We start from the raw sequence: 5,879 nt of genomic DNA, 5'->3' as shown, positions 1-5,879 counted from the left end.
GATCACTCAAGAAGTATACAAATACAGCCCATCTATCTCTTGAAAGATAGATATTAAGTAGATGTGGTTCACTTCTATAAAAGTCATTCTTGTAGGAAAACAATTTTTTCATACTTCCAGATACATAAAATGGTATTTTCTCTCTAACTCTTTTTCACTAACTAATTTTTTTCATTCTAGAGGCATATTTTTGGTCCCTACAATGTACCAGCTCTCAAAAAGACACAGTTACCCAGGACACCAGGAACCAGTCTTTCTTGCACAGTTCTCTTTTGTAAAATGCAAATGTATCATTTACCTGCACTAATCTGAAAGTCTCTTGGACAGCTAGGAGATCAAACGAGTCAGTCTGAAGGGAGATCAACCCTGAATATTCACTGGAAGGACTGATGCTGATGCTGAAGCTCCAGTATTTTGGTCATCTGATGCGAGCAGATGATTCATTGGAAAAGTCCCTGATGCTAGGAAAGATTGGAGGGCAGAAGGAGAAGAGGGCATCAGAGGATGAGATGGCTGGATGGTACCACTGATGCAATGAACATGAACTTGGGCAAACTCTGGGAAATGGTGACAGACAGGGAAGCATGGCATGCTGCCATCCACGAGGTCACAGAATCAGACAGGAATGGGCAACTGAACAACAGCAACAAATCTGAATTAACTATTTATACATCCAATGATACAGAATATTTTGCAACTTTGTTAATTTTTGAGAGTTTGCAAAGAAATCACACTGTTTAAAGTTTAGCATTAACAACATTTTTTAGTGATTTTTAATTTTTAGGGTAAAATATTTGAGGCTATTGTCAGTGACCTAAAACCATTGAGACAGCAAAAGAGACACAGATGAATAGTTTTTTGGACTCTGTGGGAGAGGGAGAGGGTGGGATGATTTGGGAGAATGGCATTGAAACATGTATAATATCATATATGAAATGAATCACCAGTCCAGGCTTGATGCATGATATTGGATGCTTGGGGCTGGTGCACTGGGACAACCCAGAGGGATGGTATGGGGAGGAGGAGGGAGGAGGGTTAGGGATGGGGAACATGTGTATACCTGTGGCTGATTCATGTTGATGTGTGGCAAAACCAACGCAATATTGTAAAGTAATTAACCTCCAATTTAAATAAATAAATTTATATTAAAAAAAATAAAACCATCTTCACTGCCCATCTGTCCTAGCCCTCGAGTGAACTAAAAATTATTTTCTGAGTTATACTGGTGTCAGACTCATATTTGTGCCCTGGGCCCACTTTCATCTGATATTTGAGTAACCTCATGTCTTGTCAGAGAGCCTTCTCCGCTTTCTGCATCTACACTAGGTAATAACAACTTTCCTTCATAGGCTTGACTTTTGCTAAAGTCAGTGTGAAAGTGTTTCTCTTTAATCCTCAAAATAAAATATTTATGTTCCATCTACTATTTTAGTGAAGAACTCAAATTCACTTATATTCAATATCTATCAAGTTTCACTATATGAAACGTAACAGGTAATGTAAGATTCAAATTTGCTCCAGGTCAGTGCTTTTCAATGCATACATCACAAGTCATTTGTGGATCAAGAAACTGATCTAATATTTCCTGGCTAACTTTTAAATAGTGAATAATATTGAAATAAAATAGAAATATTAGAATATATCTAATAAATGATAGGCTGTTTCATAAAGTGTGTCTATTTATATGTACTAATTCATAGGATACTTTATGATTTATTTATATATATATTAATCCATGACTTCATTGAATGATGAAACTGGACTCTATAATTCTGGACATGTAAAATTACTAATTAATTCTACTTTGAAAGACTTTGAGAATCATCAGTTTACAACAAAAGGCATCATAAACACAACAACTACACAAATTCTGTTTATTTATTTAACAATGGAAATGATAGATGCTCTTATTCTCTGGGTACTTGGAGAATAGTTCCTACTTTACAAGAAACCAAATTTATTGTCTCAGTGCCAGCAATGATTCTTTTAAGTTTACTAATTTTATTTTATTTTTGCTATAGACAGGCAGGAATCAGAACAAAATTTGTAGACTTTTCTAACAAGTAGACAGGGTCTTATGCAACATAATATACGTTGATTTAGTATAGTATTGATACTTAATATTTCATTTTATACTATGAACACTTTTATTTTTTCTCTGCTTCATTTACTTTGAAAAATGTTGGCTTACAGTTAGAATTTTACAAATTAGGCTTGGAATAAATATAGCCACATATAGATACATTAATAAATCAATCATAAGTAATGAAAATAAAGTTCCATTTATCTCTCACTGAGTCATTATAATAGCAGCTAACAGTGGGACTGATGCTTTCAGACATGGCCATGAATGCAAGTTATGACAAGCTAGATAATCTAAATGTTTTGGCCATTTCCTATTATCTTGATCAATGCAAAGAAATAGAGGAAAACAATAGAGTGGGAACAACTAGAGATCTCTTCAAGAAAATTAGAGATACCAAGGGAGCATTTCATGCAAAGATGGGCTCAATAAAGGACAGAAGCTATATGAATCTAACAGAAGCAGAAGATATTAAGAAGAGGTGGCAAGAATACACAGAAGAACTGTACAAAAGAGATCTTAATGACCCAGATAACCACGATAGTATGATCACTCACCTAGAGCCAGACATCCTGGAATGTGAAGTCAAGTGGGCCTTTGAAAGCATCACTACGAACAAACCTAGGGGAGGTGATGGAATTCCAGCTGAGCTATTTCAAATCCTGAAAGATGATACTGTCAAAGTGCTGCACTCAATATACCAGCAAATTTGGAAAACTCAGCAGTGGCCACAGGATTGGAAAAGGTCAGTTTTCATTCCAATCCCAAAGAAAGGCAATGCCAAATAATTTTCAAACCACTGCACAACTGCACTCATCTCACATGCTAGTAAAGTAATACTCAAAATTGTCCAAGAGAGGCTTCAACAGTATGTGAACTGAGAAATTCCGGATTTTCAAGCTGGATTTAGAAAAGACAGAAGGACCAGAGATCAAATTGCCAACATCCGCTGGATGATAGAAAAAGCAAGAGAGTTCCAGAAAAACACCTACTTCTGCTTTATTGACTACTCCAAGGCCTTTGACCATGCAGATAACCACAAACCATGGAAAATTCTTCAAGAGATGAGAATACCAGACCACCTGACCTACTTCCTGAGAAATCCGTAGGTAGGTCAAGAAAAAACAGTTAGAACTGGACATGGAACAACAGACTGATTCCAAATCGGGAAAGGAGTACATCAAAGGTGTATATTTTCACCCTGCTTATTTAACTTATACACAGAGCACATCATATGAAATGCCATGCAGGATGAAGCACAAGCTGGAATCAAGATTGCAGGGAGAAATATCAATAACCTCAGATATACAGATGACATCACCTTTATGGGAGAAAGTGAAGAGAAACTAAGGAGCCTCTTGATAAAAGTGAAAGAGGAGAGTGAAAAAGCTGGCTTAAAACATAGCATTCAGAAAATCAGATCATGGCATCCAGTCCTATCACCTCATGGCAAATAGATGTGGAAACAATGGAAACAATGACAGACTTTATTTTCTTGGCTCCAAAATCACTGCAGATGGTGACTGCAGCCATGAAATTGAAAGATGTTTGTTCCTTGGAAGAAAAGCTATGACCAACCTAGACAGCATATTAAAAAGCAGAGACATTACTTTGCCAACAAAGATCCATCTGGTCAAAGCTATAGTTTTTCCAGTAGTCGTGTATGGATGTGAGAGTTGGACCATAAAGAAGGCTGAGTGCTGAAGAACTGATGGTTTTCAACTGTGGTGTTGGATAAGACTTTAAGAGTCCCTTGGACTGCAAGACGATCACACCAGTCAATCCTAAAGGAAATCAGACCTGAATATTCATTGGAAGGACTAATGCTGAAGCTGAAGCCCCAATATTTTGCCCACGTGGTACGAAGAACTACCTCATTGGAAAAGACCCTGATGTTGGGAAAGATTGAAGGTGGGAAGAGAAGGGGACAACAGAGGATGAGATGGTTGGATGGCATCATCGACTCGATGGACATGAATTTGAGCAAGCTCTGGGAGCTGGTGATAGACAGGGAGGCCTGGCATACTGTAGTCCATGGGATTTGAGCGACTGAACTGAACTTATGTACTTAAATTCAATCTTTAATGGAGAAATAAATACCTGTTTCTATAGCATGCATTTGACATACAAAAATCTCTTTTAGTGTTTACAATATATTTAGTGTACATATCAAGACTATAGGTTCTGGAACCTGAATTCATGGATTTCCATTGTTTTCTTTCACTTATTAGCTAAGTCACCTAGAGTGAGTCATTAACCCCAGAGTGGCTGAATATCTTTTTCTTTATGCGAGGGCCACAGTAGAATATGTCTTTTAGAGCCATTAAAGTGAGTGAATGCAATGCTGAGAACACTGAATGAATCACAGAAATTGTGTATAAATTTGGTAACTGTTTCCATGTCCACAACCAAAGTTCCTTTCATAAAAACAATCCCTTTAATGCCTTCTCTTTTCTTTTTCCTTTACAAGACTTAGGTCCTCCTTCTACTTCTCAATGATATGTCTTGTTAGAAGTTCAGGATACCCTACCACTTAGTTCAGTAAATTGATTTCCTTAAACACTGTCTCTAATTGGGGGAAATTTCACTAAAGCATTATATGTATTAGAGAAAAGCAAACATCTTAGGAAATGGGATCAAGAAATGAAAAAAAAAAAAAACCAAGATTTCCAGATGGGAAGAATATAAATTTGCTCCATGAGTCGAGCATCACTTTGATTTATGTTCTTGTCTTTTATCTTTTGCTTTTAAACAAAAAACTGTTTTATACTTAAAAATTATATTGCTAGGTCTATCTTTCTTCCAAAGATCATACTCAGGGTACAGTGAAGAGGTTTATGTCATTTTTCAGTTTTCACTAACATATATTGAATACCAGAGTTCATGCATTGTTGCTATTTAATAGAATGAGTATGATTTCTTCTCTAAAAACATGCTATTTCTCTTGCACATCTACTTTCACTTCCTCCTCCAATTTGTTATTGCATTTCCCCTTAAATTTAATATTAAGAAAATACAGAAGTGTTGGCCCTGTCACATATTTTCCATCTATAATTATTATGCATGCCAAATCCAACCAGTAGTCACAGTTCTCATTCTTTGTGAAGGAGAAATCAGGAAGACAGCCTTCAGAATGGGAGAAAATAACAGCAAATGAAGCAACTAACAAACAACAAATGAACTTCAAAAATATACAAGCAACTCCTACACCTCAATTCCAGAAAAATAAATGACCCAATCAAAAAATGGGCCAAAGAACTAGACATTTCTCCAAAGAAGACATACAGATGGCTAACAAACACATGAAAAGATGCTCAACATCACTCATTATCAGAGAAATGCAAATCAAAACCACTATGAGGTACCATTTCACACCAGTCAGAATTGTTGCAATCCAAAAGTCTACAAGCAATAAATGCTGGAGAGGGTGTGGAGAAAAGGGAACCCTCTTACACTGTTGGTGGGAATGCAAACTAGTACAGCCACTATGGAGAACAGTGTGGAGATTCATTTTGATATATGGCAAAACCAATACAATATTGTAAAGTTAAATAAAATAAAATTAAAAAAATAAAATTATTTCTGAGATATTAAAAAAAAAAAACAAAAAACTGGAAATAGAACTGCCTTATGACCTAGCAATCCCCCTGCTGGGCATACAAACTGAGGAAACCAGAATGGAAAGAGACACGTGTACCCCAATGTTCATCGCAGCACTGTTTATAATAACCAGGACATGGAAGCAACCTAGATGTCCATCAGCAGATGAATGGATAAGAAAGCTATGGTACATATA

The sequence above is a fragment of the Bison bison genome, unplaced genomic scaffold, assembly GCF_000754665.1.
Source record: "Bison bison bison isolate TAMUID 2011002044 unplaced genomic scaffold, Bison_UMD1.0 scf7180017864060, whole genome shotgun sequence".
Classification (NCBI taxonomy): domain Eukaryota; kingdom Metazoa; phylum Chordata; class Mammalia; order Artiodactyla; family Bovidae; genus Bison; species Bison bison.
Note: the sequence above shows the minus strand (reverse complement) of the source record.